General features: G+C 37.6%; 1 long non-coding RNA gene across 1 annotated transcript; it reads left to right on the top strand.

The window, feature by feature from the left end:
* The first annotated feature begins 1,704 nt into the window (after positions 1–1,704).
* LOC136790983 (uncharacterized) lies at positions 1,705–25,768 on the top strand. Its single transcript, XR_010831994.1, has 3 exons — positions 1,705–1,901; positions 22,893–22,999; positions 24,824–25,768. It is a non-coding gene; the product is annotated as an uncharacterized lncRNA (long non-coding RNA).
* The last annotated feature ends 45 nt before the right edge of the window (positions 25,769–25,813 follow it).

The raw sequence follows: 25,813 nt of genomic DNA, 5'->3' as shown, positions 1-25,813 counted from the left end.
AAAGACAGAGAAAAGGATAAAATCTAATTAATGGAGGTTGTAGATTGGAAAGCCTATATGTGGTTCATTTAAACATGAATATCTAATGCAAGTCTAGGCAATCCCTTATACCAATGACTTCTAGAAACTGTAAAAAAGATCATCCTTTAGTCCTGCTATTACTTTACCTTGATGATAGGAGGTTAGAATATGAATGCAGTTTGAAAGATAGTACCATTGCTTTGATATATCAAAAAGCACTCTGCAGTAGACTACTACTTTAGTAGGACACTTATAGTCAAAGCTAGTATTTGACTATGCTCCTAATGTCATATTACAATGACAGAATCTGTAGATATATCAATTTAATCTTAGTTCAAAAAAATCTTTTAGCTCTCCTGTAGCAAAGTCAAAATGGATTTTTATAGTTTTTTCAGCTTGGAAATGGACAACGAACAACTTTTGTAGTAAAAATGAAATGCAGAATATGGTAGATAGGATAATCATATTCAGAGTTAAAAAATATAGCACCTTCTACTTATTTGGCTCTAAAGTTTCCAGATATGAAGCTCTGCTAACAAGAATGAGATTATACAATTAAAAATTGACTCCTCTGACTACTAAAATATAGTGGTTCGGTATTTCTTTTTTATTTGTTTTATACTGTTTAAGGATAATGGTGTCTTTGAAATTACTTCTGATTTATCCTGATGAAAATGAGAACTAGACCCAATTCATAGATATTAATTTGACCAGTTTGTTATATAGAATATTTGGTATACAGTATATTTGGTATATAATGTAGAAATAAATGGATTTTTAATCATCTTATAGGTTTTTAAATTTCATCAGTCTAAACTCTTTAAATAAATAAATAAACAAACAAGTTCATTTCTAGAATTATAACATGTAAAAAAGTTCTTACAATGGATAGGTGTTACCAGCTACTGGTTTCACCAGACTGTAAAATGAATCCATAGAGTGAGTCATGCAGTTCAGTCATGATATGATACCTGGCAGCTACTTCATTACTCACAAAGAGATACGGAAGTGGTGTGTACACAAACTCATCACCAAAATATTGTTTAACAGGTTTACTTGACTTTAAAAATTTTCCAGGTCTAGATACAATCTAACTGAGGATTCAGTTATGTAATTTAATTGAATAGCCTTAAAGATCCAAAAAAAAAATAAACAAAAAAAAACAACCTGCTGTAGATAACATTGGTAATTCTCTCTACTTCTGTATAGCCTTTTTTTCTAGGCAGCATTGTAAATGCATAAAAGACACAAAGTATGAAAATTTCTACTTGCAGAGATCAGCATTTTTTATTTTTTTATTTTTTTTTCTGTCAAATATAGCACTTGGAGGCTTCTTGTTTCTCAGTTCTTACTATATTTGCTATGTTTGACTGGGAACTCTCATCCCAGGAAGAAAACTGCCTTCCGTCTTTCTCTGTCTCAGATCTAGTAAGATTCCTTAACGGTGGCAACAGTGACCAAAAAAAACCCCCAAGCACCAGCTATTCATGAGTCTATATAACTTCTCATTTTTCCTTTGTTGTCATGGCTGCAATAATGAAATTCTGCGGAGTACTGTGGAAGTAAACTATCCAACTCTTTGGTTTGCTTACGAGGTAGTTTGTGGTTGGGTACCAAACAGACGTGTCGAATTACCTAACTCTAATTTCAAGTAATTGGTGAACAGAATTACCCTTGGGGTTGAAGGAATTATAAACAATGAAGCTCCTAGAACTTTTCTCCCCTCTGGATAGAGCCAAGTGGAAATTGCTGCTGGTAGGTATGTTACAGCTGCTTGTGACAGACTGAGAAGGTGGATGTTTGCAAATAGTATAGTTCACTTGACCTTCGCTTCTTGGCAATGAAAGAAAAACTATATGAAATACATTCTTGGGGTTTTGGTAAGCACCATCCTTCTTTCCTATGACTTCTGTGATAATAATTTAAGTCTTGGTAATCATTTAAGACAATTTCTTTTGAATAAGCTTTGATATGAACAGAATTAGTCTAATAAAGAAGACAATCCAGACCTGACCTCAAATGCTGATTTTTACCTAATGTCATGTCTGGAAAAGAAGCATAAGGCTTATACTGATTAGGAATAAAAAGAAGGAATAATATATCTGATATTCCCTGCCTGTGTATTGTTGATCCTTTTTGTATGAAGGGGGTGATGCAGAGGAATTAATGGAATTTTCACTTCCCAGAAGACTCTCTAAGAACACACAGACCTGATTTCTATTTCTATTGTCAAATTCAAAGGATCTAATTCTCATGTCACTTATATTGTGTATTTACTTGACTTGAATGGGTTCAATTTTGTTTTATGTAGGAAATGTCAACACACTCTTTTCATGGTATTTTGTTCTGGACTCTCCAAGAAGTCAGGATAATTCAAACCAGTTTGAGATAAATACCTGAGCTCAAGTGGCCCTTTTCAGGCTTGATTGGTATTAAGTAGGAACACAGCAGGTCTGTTGAATCCTTTCTTAACATAAACTAGTCAGATTACTTTGGATATCTCCATCCCTATTCTTCATGCATTGCTCTGCTTCCTCTGCTGCTCTGACCACTGCTGAGGCTGATGGGATTTTGTTGCATTTAAACCAAACTGAGCATTCACTGGGCCACCTGGCTTATGAAATACTTTAAGGGGCTTGATGAAACAGTCCCTTGACCACAGAGCTAACCACCAGTTGCTAAGAGTTTCAGTCAGAGGTACATGCAGGAGCAGTGACAAGTGGCATGAGGTATGATGACCATGCAATTTTAAAACTCACTGTGTAGAAAGTTTATCTACCTGTTTTGGTACAGCTTTTTCATTTAACCACATGCATACCCTATCTTTAAACCCTCAAACTGAAAACCTTGAAAAGCATTTGGCAGACATACAAAAAAAAAAAATAATTAATTGTTAAGAAGACAGATAGAGCCAGTTAGAGTCTTCTTGTAAGAATCAGGTCCTGAAGCCCATGGTAAAACACCATAGGTCTGAAGGGACCTGTGGTTTGGTATTACAGTTCTAAGGATGCCAGAAGAAAAAGTGCAGTAGCCTGCTGTATTGGGAGTTAACAAAGGCCCCCCATATCTTAGTATGTTTTTTGGCAAAGGCAATATTCGCCCAAAAGTTGTATACCCCTGGTTTTGTGGAACAGCTAACTATTCTAGTGCTCAAAGAAAAAAAATGTTTTAGGAAGAGCACAGTGTTTAATAGACTCTACTTACTATTACTGTGTATTTTAGATGGTGAATTGCGATTGTTTGTAAGATGAAACAAACTACTGGGGGGAAAAAGAGGGTTTTATTTTTATGTTCTATATCTCTTTTCAAAGATATTGTTAACGGATGGAGGCAACCAAGAACCATACTGTGAGGTATTGTGTGGCTGTGCTGTAAAATAAAAATTGAATTTGAATTCTTATAATACAAGAGATGAAAGGCATTACTTTGTTGATTTCTACATCGACTCCCATAGTAATGAACAGTGGCAGTCCAGGCCCGCTCACCAAACAAAGAATTGGGTTTGCATGATGAAGTGCTTCTTTCAAGAGAAAGAAAAATCAGATATCAGATTTTTTACTTTCCGATGCCACAGGACATTTGGTGTCTTACTAGTTCAACAGGTTTTATTCTCAGCTGCTTGTCAGGGCCTGAACATTGCCTCCATTTTGTTTGGCAACTATTTATAATTTTACCTGGGACTGGTCTGTTTTATTTGTAAATGGTATCTCCTCTTCAGGTTAGAGCACTATCCATAATTATGACTATGAATGAGGTGCTAATGCATTATTTATCATGGAGTTACGTATTGCATGCATAGAACTGTTTGTCCATAAGGACAGCCATGTCTGTGTTTTTTTATAGGGGATGGTCTCTAAGGAAACCCAAAATACCCCATGGTCCATTTCTATGGGTTTCAGAATACATATAAGATTCAAGGAGTCAAATCTCGAGCTTGTGCATGTTATTTTATTCCACTTGAGATCAACAGCAGATAGAGGTTTGGCCCCAGGTGTTTAAAGCCTTTCCTTCCTTTTTAACTACGCTTGCCTTATCGGCACTAAACTGTTTCAAGTTTGTCAGCTTTTAACTGTGGGAAACTGAATGAGCAACGAACCGAAGCCCTGCCTGCTTATGGGAAGCTGCTGGTTTCAATGTCTGTCCATACCATTTGCACCCCAGCCCTGATTCTTGCTTGCAGTACCCATCAGCAACACGTGTGCAGGCAAAGTTGCCTGCTTTGTACACTAAAAACACTTGGTAAATGCATGGCAGAGTTTCAACTAAAGCTACTATGTTTTGGTGTTTCTTTCTCAGCTGCTAACACCTCTCTTTGGAGCCTTTATGTATTTGATTTGTTCCTATATTTATTCATTATCGAGCTGTCTACGAAGAACTGGAGGAGATAAATCTCATTCTGAGATTTTCAAACTTTTTAAAAGTTACAAGGCAGGAGGTTCTGTAAGTTTAAGTCTTTCCTCTTTATTTTTGGTCTGATTTATTTCTCAGTTAATATTTAATGTTAAAAATTTGCCCCTTTAAAATCATAGCTCCAATGACATGTTTTCTACAAGCACTTATTCATTGACACTTGCAGTATAGCTTAGACTAACTGGAAGATATTTAATTTTCTGTTATTTCTTCCACATTCTTGATAATACTGGTGTAATGTCACTAGTGTGTTTTGATCCTTCTTTTCTTGCTCCCAGTACTGAAAAAATCAAGGACCCTAAAAATGAATCAGGACCCTAAAAATGAATCAGGCCCCTGAAATAGGTTTATTCTGAGCAATTTTTCAAGTGTGATTTCTGCTACAAACATTTTATTTTATACCAAGAGCTGAAGTTCTTGTGAAATCACAAGACTCCAGGAGCTATGAATTTAAAACTGTAAAAAATTTGAATGAAATCTTGGCAACTATCAACACATCTCCCAGGTCAATAGACAAAAAACAAACAAACAAACATCAACAAAAAAACCACTAGTGTCTCTTATTATTACTTCTAATGTTTAATGAACTTCATAAAGTAAGCATTAGCTTAATCTAGTCACATGGTTAGCATCAGTATGCTAATTTAGAGAGTTTTAGCAGTGGCTATCTTCTAATTTCCTCGTATTTGGTCATTCTGATTTGATATTTGATTTATGTATTTTTGTATGAGTCATTTCTCCTGAGGGTTATGGTGTTATTCTTTCAGCGAGAAGACAGTTTTCCTCCTCCCTTACTGTTTCCATTTAGTTAGTAAAAAAATCTGGAGTGTTAAATAAAACTCCTGGTGGCCACAGGCATTATATTCATGATGTCATCTTGGACCATGGTGTTTCAGAGAGATAATAACCTATGAAGAGGCCCACATTAATGTTTTTAGTTTGCTACCACTGGTAGAGGTGATCATGTAAGCTGTACTGTAAGCATGAACAAGTCCTCTGTCTGAATTCCTGCAAGCTAACGCAGAACATGACGAGTAATGAAGAGCATACATTTTGATTTTAGCTGAGAACAAAACTATAGTGTTATTTCTTTGTAGAGTCATTGCACGATGCCTTTTTCTGCTCATTCAGTCAGAAACACAGTATTTCAACCCTGTTGGGCCAAGTTTTGTCATGCTTATTTTAGAAAATAGGTAGTAGTAGTAGTTGTTGTTGTTCCTTTCGTTTGTTAAGGGTCTTTTCTAATTAACAGAGAACACAAACCCTCCTCTGCCTTAGGAATGTTTAATGTTCCAGCTTAGAAAGCAAATTAAAGTAGAGGTCTAAAGATATAATAATCACATTGAACAACAATAAATTAAAAAGACTCTCATAACACACAATAAAGCCAGGGCATGAAGAAACATAGCAACACAGAAATATTGAGACTCACGTGATGCCAAATTACCAGCCACTCTCTTCTGCCTGTTCAACCAGAGACCCAATATCCTGGTTCTCCATGGAAGGGACCAGAATTAACAATGCATCAAAACCGTCTGAAATACAGTGGTTGAAAACAAATATGACTAGGCAGGTAGAGGGTGTAGTAAGCAAGCTGAAGAGTCAAATAAACTAAGAAGCTAAAAAATAAAAATAAAAATAAAAATCTATATCACTAAGGAGAGAAAAAGTCTCTGCAACACAGCAATTCACTGCACATGGAAACCTCACCTTCAACGATCTTTATAGTCTATATGGTGTATATTATTTACATCTGATCATTCAGTTTAGTAAAACAAAAAAGTACCATCTGCCCAACCACACTTTCCTTCCAGGAAATTGAAATGAGAACGGATGTTGTCTTTCGTGCTTATTTTCATTCTTTTTCATATTTAACTCTTAGTACAGTTGGTGAATGCTCAAAAAGAAATGTAAACCAATCTACTCCTTCTTTCCCAGTGCAGAAAAAAAAAAAAAAAAAAAAGCATAGAAACATTAAAAAAAAAATCCAAAATAAAATAAATTTCCATGCCCAATTATCAATATTAGAATTTGGGGACACTCATTGCCTATGTTCTGTTTTTCCTATGAGACATATAGTCAACCAGATAGAAAATAACAACACAATAAATTGGGGAGTTATCATTCCTAAGAACAAGTTTCATACCCCACCTTTGAGATTTCTGAGGTGTTAGAAGTAACTGAAAGCCAAATTTTACCTTCCATCCCCCAAGCAAGCCAGGCTGTGTGCTTATGTACTTAAGCACATACGTCAAAAAGATGCAGAAGAAAGACTCGCACCTATATTCTGAAGCATGGGCATGGCAGTTTGGTTGCAGAGACTGAGCTGTTGTGGTAGCTAGAATTTTTACTGCAGTTCTCAGAAAATTCTGCAACATCTGCCTGTCAATTTTTTTTTTTAATGCTTGTACTCCTTGTGTAGTTAAAGTTAAGGAGCTATGTGCCTACCAGGCATAAATAGTCAGGCTGCAGTCATATTCTCTAGGGAATGCTGTTCTTCCCATACTCATTTTATAGAAACCGTCTGTATATATGCAGTTTAATCCTCATATTTGTCTGATCACCTGTGAGTATCTATGAAGTGAGGAGGAAGGCTGATGATTTGCCTCTAAGCTCCTCACCACCCAGAGACTGCTTTTGGCACCCAGTTTAAATGAGGATAGCCACAGATTTGCTTAAACCTACGCAACAACTACTGCAGCTTACTCACTACGAGCTGCTCCACTGACTCACTAGCTGGCATTCTTTGTCTTTAATTGCACCTCTCCACATGTTGGACATGACCCTTTCTTCACTAGATGTTGATGTTTCCCCTTCTTCATGCCAATGTATTAAGAACACCTCCTAGTGGTTGTGGAACAGGAAGCTAGAAATGGATCAAAAACCAGCACAGAGCCTACACTGAGTGAATGACAGCTGGGAATGATGGACTTCTCCTTCCTTTCACCCTTCTGGATTGTCTATTTTTTCCTTGGCAGAAATATTAGTATGTGATAGATGGTTAAAGTCCAAATTACCATCATAGTGTTTTTAGGGATTTATGTCAACCACCAAAATGACCAGCTACTAATTTGGGTTTTCATGAGAATTCTAATTGCAATCCCAAAAGGTTTTGCACCAAAACCCAAAATTTCTTCTGGTAGCAGGAGAAGAGGACTTTTTTTGAGAAAACAGTCCATTGGTAGTCTGGTCTGCAAAAGTTTGTTTTCAGTGCTTGCTTTGTTGCAGCCATCCTGTTTTTTTTTTTTATTTTTTTAATTATTATTATATTTTTTTTCCCTAAATGGTGCGTGTAACCCATTCATCAGAGCTTCTGTTCTTGCAATACCCATGCCTAATATGGCCTTAATCTCTCTGGCCCAAATCTTAAAAAGTGTTTGAAACAAATTTGGTTTGTAAGTACTTTTGAGATTTAGGCTTCTAGAGCTTCATTTCCCATGTCTGTAATGCAGATAATAGATGCTCTTCCTTACCCAGATGGCCTAAGGATATTCATTAATCACATTAAGATTATGAGGTGCTCAGCTACTATAAACAGTGGAGTTGCATGTACTCTATCATGGTGGTTACCTAGGAGATATATGGATCAACCCATCCCTACTTTGCCCCTCTGTTCCTTGGGGATGGTATGACCATTCTTTTCACTGATCAGCTCCTCCAGGTTTTGCAGTTGTTCCGGGTAGGTCCAAAACCACGAGTAAAATATGGCTACAAGAGAGGTAAAAGCTGTGTCTTCCAATTTGCTGGCTTTCCAGCTCCACTCTTTCCCATCAATGTATTAAGTCTTTCCTTTCTGCATTATCAATTAACAGTCTTTAAAATGCCCCTTTGGAAACTTTAACATTTTTATTTTCATTTACACCAATGCAACACAAAAAGCCTCCAAAGCTACCTACTTCTACACTGCTCTTTAGCTCAATAATAAACAACTCTACTCGTCTAAATCAATGTTATGCAAAAACAACAGCAAAGGCTTAGTGCTTTGCATGTGGAGATCCTTCTTGATGGAGAAAGAGTACACCAAAGGAGAGCAAAGAATGGGACTGCATGTCTAATTGGGATGTACCACCATACTGAGAACTGCTCAGCTCTATGGTATAGACCCAGAGCTGCTAACAGATATCCTTCTTTAGCTACAAGACTGTGCTTTTGGAGTAAAGAAGATCACAACTCCATCTGTACTGTTGCTGTGATGTACTGAGTGGGAGTTGTGTACAGGACAGTGAGAACTGTGAAGTTCAAAAGTGGCCATGGATTTATTATAGAGAACTTGAGCTGTTTCTTTCCTGTTGTTGTTTGTTTTGTTTTATTTTGTATTTGTATTTTTCTTTTTGTTTGTTTTCTTTCTGCTTTCTTTGGTCTGTGTTTGGTTTGGTTTGGTTTTTGCTTTTTTAATGCCTACCTTGAATGAAGATTTTTAAGTTTTTGATGTGTTCTGTTAACTATCTGAGAACTTGTTTTCCATTTTCATCACCTTTTTTACTTGTAGATGCTAAGCAGAATCCCAAGAGCAAAATACCATGAAATGTGGCACTTTGTGTGTGTGTGTGTGTGTGTGATATTTCTGCCTAGAAAGGGAAAAATATGATGAGAAAGGATAATGATATGAGATTTATATGCCAGTATCCCAAAATCTATTGGTACCTTTGCTCTAATTCTAATTCTAATTCTAATTCTGAACTTTTTCTTTTTGGAAGCTGAGTAATGCTGATTTTAGGACTATAAAAGCAAGGCTAGATCCTAAAGAAATTCACAGAAGCAGTCTTTAGCTAAACTTTCTGTGAGTTTCCAATCAAAACAGTCAAAGATTCAAAGCCATTCTGAATTTTGAAATGGATATGAATCAGTTTTGTATGATTCGTACCTCCTTTATAGAATAATGCAAGGAAGCACAAATGAGCCAGGCCATACCAGCAGCCTGTCCAGCCAAATTCTATGTCCCCAGACACAGAAATAGCTGTCCCAAGCCACAGAAATAGGGGATATTGTCTAGGGAAATCACACAAACCTGGCTGCTTTCTGTAATCCAGTCCCATCCACAATGATTGGATTAGGGCTATTAGAGGGTATACCTTCACTTAATCCTTTTAACATCCCTTTATGGACCTGTTGCCCATGACAAAACAGCCAGATGTAAAGCCCCTTACAAAATATAGTCCTCTAGGGGAGACTCTGACAAGCGCCTTTAGTCTGTTAGCACTGTTGGGTGCTACTTTAATAAAGGAACTCCATTCGCACTGTGAAGCAAGAGCAATGCGTGACTGCGATATCGCTGTCATGTGAATGAGCTGTCCCAGTACTGCAGAGTCTGCTCTTTACTGTACGAAGAGACACATCAATACTGAATATAGTGTGTTAGCAAAACAGAATGGAAATCTTTTAGGTGAAGAATGGCTTCGCTGATTGCTTTGCTCTACCAGAATGGGGTGTGTTTTCAGGCATTCTGATAAATGTGTGCTATTTTTCAGCCATTCACTGTGAAGTGCTGTAGGTTTCATATAAACTTTTATTGCTCACCACAGGCACGGAAGGATTGATTACATTGTTTGGGGATTTCCGAACTTCTGAGAATGCCTCTTTAGCCAGACTTAACACAGTGTATGGGGGGGAACAAAATGCTGTAGTGCTACTCAGTAGCCTGCTTTCTACTTTTGCGTTTTTGAGATCACCCATTTGGTTTCAAACAGTGTAGACAACAGTCAGCCTCATCCATGTAAGTTTTGCATTGTTAGTGGTTGGTATGATGGTGTTCTGATACAACTATGGGGAATAATGGCAAATCCACAGACAGAAATTAAGGATTATTTCATGTCAGTACTTATGCTTTTGTCTAGTTGAGAACATCACTGAAAAGGAAGTAACAGCTTAACCTTGGGAACTGGGCTGCTATTGATGTCTGGGGTGTGCAAGCAAATTTTGGTGCATCTATGCTGAAATCTCTTTAATATCAGGGAGAGTCAAGGGCAGATGATAATTTTTTGAGGCAAACAGCAAAATACGCTTTGGTGGGGACCCCTCTGAGTAGGGCAAATTCATGCTGAGCCCTGGCAGCTAACTCTTAGTGAATTTGTAAGATACCTTAGGGTTTCAGAAGCAGTTGCCAGAGATACTGCCTCTCTCCAGTTTTGACATAGTGAACTAGTCAGACCTCAGGTTTACCAATACTCAGTTTTAACAGTTCTTAGGTCACACATAGGCTGGGGATTATGCTTTTCTTTATATTATTTTGTACTTCAGCTATGGCACCAAATATCAGAAAATTAGATTTTATTATGGTCTAAATTTCTTGTAAGACTGCTTATAATCCTTGCAAAGTCACCGACCTATATTTCAGCTACCTTACAACTTGAATCTACTCATATTCCTCTCTAGTTTCATGCAGGATTCTTGTCACCAGCATTTTCTAGTTACTTGGTAGAAAAAATAAATAAATAAATAAATAAATCTATTCTTGATTGCTGGGCAAAAGTCAGGAATATCTCCCTTAAAATGAATTCTGTTTTCATTGTTAAAAATCTAACAAGAAGAGACTGGCGCCCTAAACATTATGAACAATACAGGCTTTCAGTAAATAAATAATTCAATTCAATTAAAACAAATGTCTGCCCTGATGTACCATAGTTTCTAATTTCTTTAAAATGCATTATTGGGATGTGTTTATGGGAAGTGATCCTCAATGAAAGCTTCAAGGAAGGTTCTGTAGGAAAGCAGAAATTGTGGTGCCATCTTACTTTCCTGTCAGGAGTGTGTGGTGTAAAGCTTAAAGAGAATTCCAGCTCAGAATAAGCCTTCAGAGTTCATGTTGTGTATGTAAACACAAGTTCGGACAGACTTCCTACAGTTATGTATTGGCCCCTCCTTCCTGGTGGCAGAAAAGCTCCTCTCAAAAAGGGGCAGTGGACAAAGAACTAGGTAAGGAGCTAGAGAATGACATAAATCCTGTGCTACCATGTCTATAAGTAGCCTATGCACTCTGCGAAGGTGCACTGAAGCTCGTCATAGCAGCCTTGGCTAGCTCTGTGCACTCCCAGACTCCCCTCAAGGAGGCTGCAGGTGGAGATGCAGCCTGGTAGACAGCAACAGGCTGAGTAAACTGGCTCTGTAGACATCTATTTAAGTCCTTGAGCTTAATGTTTCCTACTGACTAGTTGCCTCTAAGGCTTTAGAGACAGCCTCTATGCGCAGGTGTGGGGATGGAGTTCAGGTTTGGTCTACTGACCTGGGAACAAAATTTTCCTTGTACTTTCCTAGCATCTTTATCATCTTCAAAACAAATCCTATACCCCTAACTCAATCCAAAAAACAGGGGGAGAATGTGACTCAACAGACTTGCATTAAAACCAGTGGGGGAGGTTCACCATTCTGTTTCTCTGCCTGAATGTATATGTGGGAGGGTAACAATGTGTTGAGAAGTGAGAATATTTAGGGACAGAATCTTCCCAAGATTGAGTGCTCAAACTGCCTACCAAAAAGACTTGAGGGCAGAACCTGGCCCTTAAATATTATTAGACGTCTGGGCAAATAGAACCAGTTTAGCTCAAACTGTCTCTTTTTTCCTGCACAGAAAGTGCTCAAGATGGCAATTTTTGGGAGTAAAACCTGTGTGAGTGCTCAGATCCTTTACCCTCCCTTCCCTTTGAGGAGAGATTTATGGTCGTGCTTGAAACCAGCCATTAACTCAAACTGAAATTCATATGATGCAAACTTCAACTGGGCTGAAGCCTCAAAACTCAGATCTGGATCCAGATTTCAAACGATGAGACTGGGGATGGGGTAACAAGCTGTCTAATCCAAACCCACATAAATCTAAATCTCTCCCAAATTTGCTTAAAGCTCACCAATACACCACATTGCTTTCAGATTATAGAAATAACCTTTGGGCATTTTTCTTGAGAGATTAATTTAACCTTGCCCCATCACTACTTCCTCACTGCACACTCTCTCCCACAGGTATGTGATCCTCTCTCTATAGAAAGTCTTCACAAAAACCTTACAATATGCACAATGCTACAGCCAGCAAAAGGGGAAAAGATGAAAGAGAAAAAGAAAGCAGAGATACAGAGAAACCAGCACTTCCTTGCCATATAAATAGTTGCCAAGTACTTTTCATTTACATAAATGACTTAATGATGATTTTATGATATTTAAAATTACTGCCACCCACCAGAGATGCATTAAAACTTTTATCAATATGTTTCTTTTACTATCTCTTTGACTGTAAAAATTATTGGGAAAAAATAGCTTTGTGCCAGTCACAAAAACAATTCTGTGACCTTTCAAAAAATATATATATATAAAAAAATCTTCTACTAGTATCAACATGATTTAAATTTACATGAACAAATAAGCTGTTTCACACAATAGGAACAAGTAATAAACTTGTGAAGAGAACTGTGTCCAGCCTGGGACCTCTTAAAGACCCCTCTGGACCTGGAAAGAGCCTGCTTTTTCTGTCTCAGGGAGAACCCCCCACACTGGTCTAATTACCTTTTAAATTCATATCTAGAACCACAGGCTGCCTCATGGGATTAAGCACAGTATGCTTTGCAAATTGAAAATAAGATAGCTGTTAGGAATATATACTTGCCTCTATGATTACAGCAACAAACAATGGCAAAACATTAATTTACATCTATTATAATGGTGAAACAAAGCCCGAGATTTTCTTTGTGTTATAAGCAAGAGATAAATTTGCAAAGGTGAGATTTTAAAAGGTGTAGGCTCTAATGAGGGAGATTCTCTGCTGAGCAGGTAACTGGCAGGATGACATCAACTCAAAGTTATGAGGATTCAGTATATCATTAAATTTATTTACCATAAAATGGATTGTATTTTTTATTTAATAGTAAAACTATTCACAGGGGAACAAAGTTTATATATATGTGGGGTGGAAAGCATTTGTGTGGGGTGAAACAGTGCAGAGCAATTGCAACAGCAATCCAGTCATGCCTGGGTCTAGGATTTTTAAAGGTGTTTTATCTGGTAGAAATGAATACAGCATTTACAAATTGAAAATAACTCTGTAAACTCAGATAAGATTGTCTTGGTAATATTTTACCAAGGAAGCAGCTCACCACTGCTTACTTTCAATTAGCCATCTAAATCATAGCCTATACAAAAAGCAATCCCTGCTGCCTTGTAATAATAATAATAAAAAAAAGTTAGACTAGTTCCTAAGAGTTTTGATTCATGTTGCTGAATATGGAAGATCTGTAATCTTCTCCTTGGAGTCTATAGTCTAACGTAACTGCTTGAAAGTACTTTTCTTCTGCTGCAGGCAGATATTTTTTTTTTTTCTGAAATGAATGGTGATTCATTATAGATAACCCTTCCCGATTAATTTTGTTTTGACTTCTACTTCGAAATAAGAATATAAGCAGTAAAGTACCTTCTCCCCAGATAGTAACTATGCTGTTATTTTTGGGCCCCATTGTAGTTGATGTGAAGAGAAATCTAAATTTAGAATGAAAAAAAGAGTTGATTGTCATCAAAAGTTTTAGCTGTAAGATAAAAAGTGGCATTTTATTATTGTTATTTGTCTGTGATGAATAATAAATAAGCATTCGTGGAATCAGTATTCAACTTTGCCAGCTTCTGTCTACATAATCCACAGGACTAACACTCTTGGAGGACTGACTGGTCAAACTGAAGAAATTTAATTTGCATCTACACATTTCCAGTAATCCACATGTAATATGCTTGCTGATAAACCTCAGGAGACCAAACATGATGACACAGGACCTTGCTGTGATGGTGACTTTTTAAGAGTCTGATGCTGCATGAGAATGAAATTGTGAAGGATGTGCAGATCATTTTGATGATTTCAATAATGAGAGAAGATCGTTAAAAGCCTGAAAACAAGACATAGTTGCTGTAAATCACCACGCATAACATCTTTTCCACAACTGAGCCCGATTCATCACTTTGAAAATCAGTTTCCCTGCCTTCTCTCTGTCTGATTTTTTTTTTTTTAACTTCCTCTTTGTTGTTGGACAGTTCTTCAGTTTCTAATATGGACCTTTTCTTATTTCTGTTGAAAGCATTTTACCTGACTTTGCTGGCTGAACACTATGACTTGAACCTGTCCCCTGTTGTTTAGTTTTTTTTTTTTCTTTGCTTTGTTCTGCATTTTTTTTAAGATGAGGATGATGTTCTGATCATTTGATATGTCTGAGTTACCAGCAAAGATCATCCTCCCCCAAAAAGAAAGAAATATTTCAAAGAAATATTAAAATTAAAAATTGTGTACCAAATATTTATAACATAGTATATGTACAGGCTTTTGGAAAACTTGATGCTATCAAATACACCTGAATGATTTTTACTTGCCTTCACAAAAAAATGAACCATGCATGTACCTCCCTGCAAGCAGTTAGCCCCAGGCAGGAAATAAGTTTTTTTACTCTTCCTCATTCTTTGCTATTTAATAGTGATTTACTACTAGCTAAGCACATGCTCAGTGTTTTAAAACTGGTGAAGAGTCCCACTGAAGTCAAGGCATTACTGGGATTACTCCATGGTGAAAAGTCATGATGATGCTTCACTCTCTTGTTGAAGAAAGACCTAAATAATAAAGCATAATTTGATGTTCCATTTGGTCAGTTAGGACAAGGCCATACCTAATTTTCTTTTCCATATTTAAAGACAGCATTTTATTTTGTTTTGCTTTGTTTTATTTTTGACTTAAGAGATTCATAATTTACAGGAATGAATGGGATGTTTTAGCCTTAAAAATATATAAATTTTACATAAATCTTCAGACATTAATGACGAAGCCCAAGTCCATAAAAATTTAAAAAAAAAAAAAATCTACTCCATCTGTGGCTTTCCTAGGATTTCAGCCTACCTGCATCATTTTGTTGCATGCCTTCACTGAAGCTCCATCTACTGCTGCAGATGAACCCACTTCTCAGCTTATGTTAGTAATTTGTTCTCCTGCAAAGAAGCTGGTAAAATCTGAAACGTTGTGACTGCTACCTTCAGTACCATTTGCAAAGTTTTACTCCCTAGCACTGGCCATGTTCAGCCACAGTCATTGATCACAACCAGCATCAGTAAACGGTCAGGTATGTAGTGCAGGCAGCTTTCATCTGATCCTAACACATATGAACTGCTGTTTGCTTACTGTATTACTTGTATAGTGCACAGGAGCACTTTATAAAATCAGAGACAGGCAGGGAGAGCAACTATAAAAATGCAGTAACAATTTATTTTATAAAGAACTGTTGTGCCTTGAACAACAGCAGCCTAAGAGCTGCAGTAAATATTACATTGCAGATGTTTGAGGGTGGGGGTGGGGGTGGGGAAATAATAATAATAATAATTAAAAAGTTCATTTATAGTATATACATATCTAATTCTTAAAAAACAAACAACAACAACAACAAACAAATACAACAACAATATTAAAACTGTTAAGTAGACCTAGATTATTCCATTGGCTATAATTTTACTTTTGTACTGATGCTGATTACAGCTTTCCTTCTTTTGTGTACATATATTTTTAAAGCATTGATTCACTCTGCAGTGAAATACAAGTGGAATATTCTACAAAGGCCAAAAGCTCAGCTATAACACAGCAATCCAGCTGTGATTTTTCCTGTACCTGAGCAATGTCTCAACACAATCTCATATGTGTGTGTCTGTGTATGTATATGTATATATATGGACAGATTTGTACCATCTCTGCATTGTTACACATGACTTACCCTTTTTTTTAATTATGTAAAAAAATCACATTAAGCTGAATCTAATTACTGCAATGTATATTAGAAGCAGGGCACCATCAAAATTTTATTTAAATTAATCAGGTTTTGATTTAAGATATTAAATTCAAATTAATCATGTAAAAATGGAAATGATCCTTGACGTGCTTCCAGCTGTGACTTCAGTCTGTTTTCTCGTGTGAGTCACTTTCGGGATGTCTTGGGGGGAACATTACGAAAATTCACGCCGGTGCTATTTCAATTAGAGTTATTTAGCAGGACAGATGTAAAGAATACGGTATAATTAAGAAGGAGCTGATGACACGGCTACAGATTTTCAGGATCAAAAAAAAACTGTTAGTGAAAATTGACTACTGGTCATGTAGTCCAAGTTCAAATATGCTGGGGTTAAGCACTCATTAATGATGGAATGAGGTCTTTAGATAGACCGTTGGACTCTTTCTCTGGAGCAATCCGCAGAATTCTGCCCTGGAAATAACTTTGAAGCTTCATTAGCAAGCAGATGATACCTGATAATATAATTTTTAAACTCTTAAAATAATTTTTGTCCCCCTAGTGTCTAATCTTTTCTAGCCAGCTAACTTCAAAGGCCTTCAGAAAAACCTGGATGTGGCATATAAATGCCCATATACGAGCACATACACAGATATATGTATATGCATACACTCAAAACATTGTTAAACTCATGATGAATATGAGCTGCCAGCAATACTGTAGTATCTTCTAGCACTGTTTGAGCAGAATTAGAGTCTGTACTACCTGCACATTTCCTGACTGAAACCAACAAAGAGGATGGGGGCTTTCCCATATACAAGTTTGACTTTGTATTTATTTATAACTCTTTATATGATCAGTATTTCCATTGTGAAAAGCGAATTGCTCATTGTTTCTTTAGTCGAGTATACGGTGACACAAATATATATTTTTAATATGTGTCATAATACTATGCAGCATCAACTTTGGAAGTTATTTTTACATTTTTTTTATCTGAAATTAGTTCTCCCAGGTAAAGCTCTCAGTCTTTCCAACATGAAAAAATATTAGAGAGACTACAGTCCTTTCCTTCTCATACTCACAGGTCTCCTGAAAATATGTGTATTTAAACGTGCTTCTTATGGTTGCTATCCAAGGCTCTCAGTATCTGTTCCCCTCCTACTGAGCAATAGTAAAAGCCAAGTTAAATATAAAAAATGCACAGTACATACTGTACACCCATAATTATAGATTAAATATTGATCTCCATGGTGTTTTTTCCATATCACTGGCAATCTTTCTCTTTCCTCAGAAATGTCCTACTGTCACTTCCCTCTGCAAAGCACTACCCAACTGAAAATACTTTCATTGCTTTTAACCAAAACAAAACCATAGTGGATGACAATAAAATAATTAAAATATCTAGTTCTGTATATCTGTCAACATTTTTCTGAAGTTGATCCTTGAATTTCTAGTCACTTTATTTGATCGGCCAGGGAGCAGCAAGCAGCAGCAGCTAAAGGAAAGCTGATAGACCATGTGTGCCTGGCTATTGACAGTGGATGAAAATTAAATAGCATATTACACTTGCCACAACATACCTATTATGTAGATTTTAAGGCAGGAAACTGTCTGCAAAACAGATATACAGTGGGCATAAACTTTTTGATATTAGGGTAGTTGATCACGGTGTCATTACAGTTGTAGGAATCATATGATTCATTGAGGATTTCTGCTTCCCACTCATAAGATATAAACCTACATAATGATTGTTCTTTAATAGTATTTAAAGATATTTTTGAAACAAACTGTGTGGGAGTTTTACATAATAATGGCTTCAGTTTACCAGGAAATACTTTTTGAGGAAGTGTATGACTGTTAAATATTAAAAATGGTTCCTCATAAGAAACTTGAATGTAGTAAGTAATTTGTGAGAAAAGATGTGATAAAAAATATGCTCATTTTATCCATTTGTCCTTTTTAAATTTATTTTTTTCTTTGGCATAACAGCTGGAAAGAACAAATTTGATTTTTTATTTATTATTTTTTTCCCATGGTCTAGGCTTCTGCCTGGATGACTGAAATACTTTTTCCCATGAGAAATATCCAGGTTCATTTCCCATCTGGGTGTCTTTGTCCTCCTGTTTCCTTTCTCTCTGCACCTCACCACAGCCAGGATCAGAGCATATTGATAAACATTGGTTTCCATTGGCATAATTTCTTGCACACCTAAGAGATTGTACCAAACACAACACTGCTCTGTGTGAAGTACAGAGTACCCCAAAGATGTTTGTTCACCTTTCTCAGCCCTTCATCCATGTCTGGGGCAGGGGGTGGGGGGATGAGGGGGGGGGGGGTTCCCTTAACCACAGGGACTGATTTGTAGGATGAAGACAGAAGTAGTTCAGACTGGTTTCTCAGATCAATTAAGAATTGGGCTTGATGATCTCATGAGGGAAAGCTCAGATTCCTGTCAATACCCTGTGGGGAGGACAGTGGGCCAGGGTAACACAGAGGTAGTATGGAATGAGCAGAGAATTCCTTTGGGCAGTAGAGACTCACTGCACACCAGGGGAACTTGGCCTTGTCCATACAGTAAGCACAATTTCCTCCCTGATGTCCCTGCAGTCAATTAAGTTGTTAAACCCATGACACTTGCCAATGAGGTATTATGCACTTCTGTCAGAAGGGTGATGGCTAAGAGCCCAAATTTTGGGAAAGTTGTTTTTTAATGAAATGGAGGCTGAAGCTCTGGACTGGGACTTCAACTTGATGATGCCCAGTCCATGGATCTTTCACACATTACTGGTGCTATTGTATGGCATTTGTATAACTTTATGCAGTTCCCTGTGTGTGTAATAATTCCTTTCTTGTTTTTCCTATTTTCTACTTTCCAGGCTGGCTAGACAGTAGACTCTTTGGGACAATGTAAAGCTGTGCATTTCTCAGTGCATTGTCAGTAAGGTTAAGTTAAGCCTAAAAATAATAATGTATGTAAATAATATTGGCAATAATTACAATTATTTCTGTAATACCTCAGAATTATCATGAATCTAATATCTCTTTGGAACCTCTGCAAATATTTTACATGTGGGGACTTTCTAAATCAAAGAGAAATACAGTGATTACCCATGGTCTTAACATCAGCCTATGAGAAAGCAGGGCTAAGATCTCCTGATTTCTGGTGTTTACTCTAAATTCTTAAAAAATCACTGTCAAAATATATATTTTTACTACATTTTTAGATAATTTATTTGATTTAGCAAAAATGTATAAACAGTTGGCTGTTTCTTGATTTATAACTAGTGTGACAGATAAAATATAAGCCATAAGGTATCATGGGACTCTAGAATTGATATGAAGCCTGGTTAGTATATCAGAAAATTATATCTGAAAGATCTGACTTCTGCAGCTGGAGCTTTCATTCAAAGGATATGTTGAGGTGTTTCTCTCCAGAGGCCATTGCCAGAGGCACTTGGGTTGACTCAGCAAGAAAATCCGGTACTTTGAGGGAATCCTCCTGAGGGAAAGAGGTGTTGCAAAGGTGAAACCTTGATTTTTGCCAGTGTTTTACCAGTCCTTTTGGAGGCTATTTATGTCTCTGTGTACTAGTAGCACTCCAGCTAAGGTTGTAGTTGCCTCTCATCCCCGGATAACTGAGTTTTCTGCTTCTTTGTGGGCAGCACAATCAGATTTGGCCCTCATAGTATATGGTTTCATTCCTTCTAAGGACAGCAAGAAACCACATATAATACCTTACAGAGCAGGCTCTAATTTCAAAAGTTATTTTCCAGGTAACATAACATGTCCAATGGGAATTGAATGTTTATGCTAACTTTGGAAAAATCTTTTTTAGGCTACTGAGAGATTAATATGTTCATATAAATGTATATTTTAGTGGCCATGCAAAAATCTGTTCCCTCTGTGAACTGATTAACAAAATTTTCAGAGAAGTCCTCACTTACTAGCTGTGAACACGGTGTACACTGCCAATGGAAGAGGCTGGGTGCTTCAGCAAAAAGAAAGCAGAAGGCTAATTGCACTGAAAGAAATCTGCACCTTCAGCATACCTTAGCCAGCTCTATACAAAAACATTGACACAGCACAGCACCTAAAACCACCCAAAATACCGAGCTTGACTGTTAATTACAAACCAGGTCCCTAATTCCAGGCCACTCTGCTCTAAGAAGCACTAAACATTGACATATATCAGAAAGTCAATGCTGCAAGTCTTTCCACTGACGATAGCTAAATAGGCAGTATAGCTAATTTTCCAGGTTCCATCAGGAGTCATGCAATCTTTCATATTGTTATTAATACCTGTAGGATTAAAAATAAATAACAAATAATAATCCTCTATTTTATTTTAATAATATGAGCATTTCTCATCCAGTTTGCCAAGAACAGTTTGAAAAAAAAACACTGGAAGGTTGAGCTTTTTTATTATTATAATTGATTTTTTAAAGCTAATATTTAAGATGCGCTTTTAAAATACTGTGATTTCTACACCAGTCTCACATTCCTTTGGGAGCTGATTCTGGACTTTTGAATTTTGAAGGCTGGCAATATTGGACATAACATGTGAATGGTGTTCACATCCTAACCTATGGGAGTGAGTGTGGTACTGGAAAAACTTGAAATTATATTTAGGTACCTCAGGTCTGCATCTGATTCATGTAACTTATGATAAACATAAGTTAATAAAAAAGGATGGAAAGACAAAAAATGCTACATTTCTCTGCACGCACAAAGTAAGAATATTTAGCCTATCAAGATATTCAACTTCCAATTCAGATGAAAATAAAAACAAACAAACAAACAAATAAATAAAAAAAAAAACATGAAAGCCCACACATAATTTTGGAATCTGCCTCTTGATGAACACACTCAAAGTAGAATAGCATTGCACAGGATTTAGTTCTGGTATCAAGCTTTTTCAGACTAGGAGACTCCCAAAGTCTGCTCAATGTAATTTCAGCACAGATAATTATTCAGTCAAGTCTTTAACAAGTTTCTTCTTTGATGAGTTGTGATGTTACATCAGCTTTTTAACCTGATAGCAGGTAGTAATGGGAATACTACTTTCTCACTGTAGGGGAGAGAGATGTACGAAATTCATAGTCTTCTAGGCAACTGTGCTGGGGGTTAGGGAATCATTCAGAGTTGAATAATATGTACAGATTTGAGAAAAATTAGATGTTCTCTGGGTTGAAAATGGTGACATGGAAAAAGACAGCTTGGTTAGATGCGTACAAACAGGCCCATGAAGACAGGTAATTCTTTATGTGCAGAGAAGCCAGCAGAATTAGTTTCAGTCCAAAATCAAAATTCTCTATTAATCTGCTGTCCAGATCAGAAAATACAAGGAATTTTTTCTTTTATCTTTAGAGGAATAAAAAGTAGATTTGTAAAAGAGATGTTTTCACCTCTTTTAAAATAGAGACCACACAATCTTTGATTTGTAAAAATCACCCTAACATAGTTGAAACCCATAGTAGCTGAAGCTCTGGTTCACTTTATTTTTAAAGATAATAATTCCTTGTAAGGCTCAAACTAAATAGGACAAAGTTTTATCATTTTCCTGTGGTATCTCTATCACTTTTTTTTTTTTCTGGATTTCCCATCCTTCTATTTCTAATGTGTTTATATGAGGATATTTTTAGGACATTATATTTTCCTACTTCAGTAGCAGCACAATGCTCTGAATAGCTTAACGATTCAGTGGAACTTCACAATATCTTAACCTGAGACAGCAGACTCCTAATTATAAACTGAGTATAAACTGCAGCCTTGTCAGAGTGATTTCATTATCCTGATTGCATCAATTTCAACCCTTTATGAGACTGTGCGTTATTTGGGACATCAGGAGTCTAACAACTGAAAACAAGCAGAAGACAGCTGCTTTCTGCTCACAAAAGTCTCTGGATATATTTAGCAATTTAGCCTTCAAAGTAAGCTGTTTTTCTTGTACAATTGTAAGATGCATCATTTCTCAGTAGGGCCCACATGTTTGCCTTAATCTGATAGGGTTCTTCTTGTTGTTCTTAACCTACTTCCTTTCTGAGAGAGGTAAGGAAACTTTAGCAGCAGCCGTCAGTAGCAAATAAAGTGGGAGGAAGCAAAGAATAAAAAATAGGCTGGGATTTATAAAAAGAATGTAAAAATCTGTGATTACATAATGAGGTACAGAAGATGCCGACTACCATAGAAAGCTATGGCATCACTGTTAATTTAGTGAGCTCCATGCTTCTCACTTCTTTGACATAAAGGCAACTTCTGAAGTAGCTTGAAACCCATAATCTTTAAGCTACAGGTTGAGAAATGATCCCAATACTCAGTCAAAACTGAAGAAGGAGAGCCTGTTATTTGAGGGAAAGTCATCGACCCCGAGTTAACTTTCATTTAGTTTCAGTGGATTAGAAAATGAAATGAGAAGCCATGTAGAGTTGGAGGTGGATGTGGAGCATGCCCTGGAGTTTTTGAATGAAGAAGAAAGTAAACCAATACAAAATGAATTAACCAAGAAAATTAGTTCTGAATTAATGCTAAATGATGACCAAATTCATACAGCAAACTACTCCAAAAACCTAATAGTTCTTAGTAGTGGAAACTGTATTTCTGTAAAAATACAGATTTTTACCATTTCCAGATAAAAGAACAAGAAGGAGAAAGCAGATCTGTACCTTTAAATGATTTCTGTGCTGCTCTATAAGGACAGACTGGCAGGTGTGACCACTTTCTCCCCATCCTCCTGTTTTGCAGAGATGTGAAGCCAGTAGGGCTGCTGCGCTGGGAGCCCTCCTGGCCACAGGTGAGGAGCCTCGCCACCTGCAATACTCAGTAGGCCAATCAAGCTGGCCCTGCATGAGGTAAGATGGATAGTCTCCCCATGTGCCCTGAGCTCCCTCTGAAATTTCAGCAGATCAATGTCACTGTGGCTCTTAATTACCCCTCTGCTTCATCATTATTTCATGGACTTTAATATGCCCTGCAGGACACAGCATCACAGAGTACAGATAAACAACCACCAAGCCCTGGTGCCTCTTGAGGTGCTACAGTCACCCTCTAAAGGGAAATGTCACAGCGTTGGGCTCATTTCCCTGGGTAAGCTGACCTCAGGGTTTCCAGGCTAATTTCAGCCTGAGCTGAGATACAAGGGCAGTCACTCCACCACTGTGTTCTGGGCTAAGAGCTCTTATCCTTCATACTAGAACTTGTTGCTATTGCCACACACAGTTACAGAGACCAGAGTGGCCAGCAGGGCTTTTGCACTTTACATGTGTTTTCTGAAGAGGAAACCAATCTATCTTTGCAGACCCTGTGTGGTAATCCATAAATGGTTGAGCAGAGTGGAGGATAGGGCCTACCTGTAGAAGACAGCGAAAGCATCCCATGAGGGGCTCAAACAGCCTCATGCTGCTCTGGGTTCAAAAGTACTCTGTGGCTTGCAGAAAGAAACACATCCTGAAAGCTATGTGCAGCATGGTCTGTTGGAGAGGGTTGGACTAGCTATTGTCAGTGGCATAGGATGAGTGCAGAAAAGGTTTAACAAGAGAATACACCTCTGGCCTTCCCAACACCACCTGGTTACCTATTGTGTCCAGTAAGTTTGGAGCAGTTTTCGTTTTTTTGGTTTTAATTTGTAAACCAACATGACTTGTCAGGAAGACAGTACATGTCTGGGCGTTGTGAGTGAAACTGAGGGGAAAAAATGATATGATGAAAATCATACAATTTGAATTTGAATTCTTTCAGAAGTTAATTGCCCAAACCGATAGTTTTTGATCAATGAAAAATGTCAGTATCACTTTTGATTGACTTTGGGGGAAAAAGGTCATATGCAGCTTCCCTTGGAAGGTGCTGTTAGATGTCTGCCACCTTGCTTACAAAGTAGCTTGCAGTAGCTTTCTGATGTGCAGCACTGAGCCTTGTTTAGCAGCTCTGCAAATTCTTCACAAGGGGAAAGATCTTCCTTCTTGGATGTTATCCCCAGCCTAGAAGCAATACAGGGGTAGAGGAGCAAAAGGAGACACAAGATAAGACATACACCAGGTTTACACTCTGTAGGAGCAAGCAGACCTGGGAGTAAGCTGTCTGTAGCTCTCTGCACCTATCATTTATGGTACTTCTTCCATGGCAGTTAAGAGTTGAAGTGACAAGAGAAGATGCTTCAACATGTGAATAAGACTGTAAGAATGTGGGCAGTGACATTGTTGGGAGCATTTCCACATGGCTCTCCCAAGTACAAGCTGTGCCTGGACTACAGCTCCTGCTCCTGGGCACATGTGACAACAGCACCTGAGAGGACACAGGCAGAGGATGTGCTGTCCCCCCAGGTTCTACAGACGGGGAGTAAAAGTGCGTAGATCCTGCAAAGGGCACTTATGCTCATATAAGAGGCGCACAATAGAAAATAGCTCTCTCAAATCTTTATGTGGATCAGTGAGTTTTTCCTTTTGCTACTGCCTTTCTGTCCATCCCACTGTATTCAAGCAATGGGTGTAGCTGTCATCTCAACAGACCTGTGAACAAACATGGAAGTGGGTGCCACGCTGGCTGGAGCTAACGGTAATGGGAACTCCCTTGATAAATCTGTACTGTCTGAGTGTGATAAAGTGGTATCGATGTTAAAAGGCTCAGCTGATGTAGATAGAAGAGATGATACTTCCTCACTGTATACTGTTCTGGTTCAGGTGTTGGACATCCTGCACAGAGGCAGGTGATACAAGAAGACAGGCTAAGCAGCAGCTACTTTCATCAGTGAAGAAATTTCAGTGAAGAAATTGAATCCCAGCTTTGACACTGCAGACTCTTCCCTGGGAGACTGTGCCCCTACTTTCCCCCCAAGTTTACTGGCTGAAGAGACTCCTTCTGTCCTTCTTCCCTCACTAAAAGCTGTTTTCTGTCCTTAGGTAGCTGGCAGTGGCTGACAGAACACTGTGGAGAGGCATGGTAAGGACAAGTATGAGAGTGGACTAAGTGAATTCCACATTCATACTGGGAAGGAAAAAGATGAGTATGTTTAGTTTTACTGAGAAAAAGGGCGTTCATTAATTATACACATCTGAGGCGGGTCTAACTTAATTTTATGGATCCGGGATAACAAAAATAGATGAAGATGGGATGACCTAAATGCACAGACCAGGGAATAGCACTATGCTAATTGGCATGAGAGTATGGAGGGGGAAAAACAAAACAAAACAAAAACACAGGTGAGGGCAGCTTAAATTAATGTGCTTTTTCTTTTTTTTTTCTTTTTTTTGAGAGAGGAAGTGTCAATGAGTTGTGGGCAGTGCAATTCGTTGACTCATTAAAACCCTGTGTATCTGGAGTCAGTTCTCAGAATGAAGATAACACTTGCGGTGGGCTTGTTCCCTTGGGACTCCATGCAAAGCTTTGATAACCCACTGCCTGATTGAAAGAGATGCAGCTATGTTTAGACAGACAACCCCAAGAATCAGATCAAACTGTACTGCCCAAATCCTCAACCCAGTTACACATTAACCAGATTCCTCTGTGTGGACCAGAAGATATGCATATTAAATATGCATATTCATACTCAAGTTTCAGGGTGTTTTGATTGGATGTGAAGGTTCCTCATCCATGGGAAAATATTGTTATGTTTTTCCTGGGTAATTAAAATCAAGCAGTGGCGAGATTAGTGAGGCCTGGAGATCCCTTTA

This window comes from Anser cygnoides, chromosome 5 (genome assembly GCF_040182565.1).
Source record: "Anser cygnoides isolate HZ-2024a breed goose chromosome 5, Taihu_goose_T2T_genome, whole genome shotgun sequence".
NCBI classification, from domain to species: Eukaryota; Metazoa; Chordata; class Aves; order Anseriformes; family Anatidae; genus Anser; species Anser cygnoides.
Note: the sequence above shows the minus strand (reverse complement) of the source record. Positions and strands in the feature narration are given on the sequence as shown.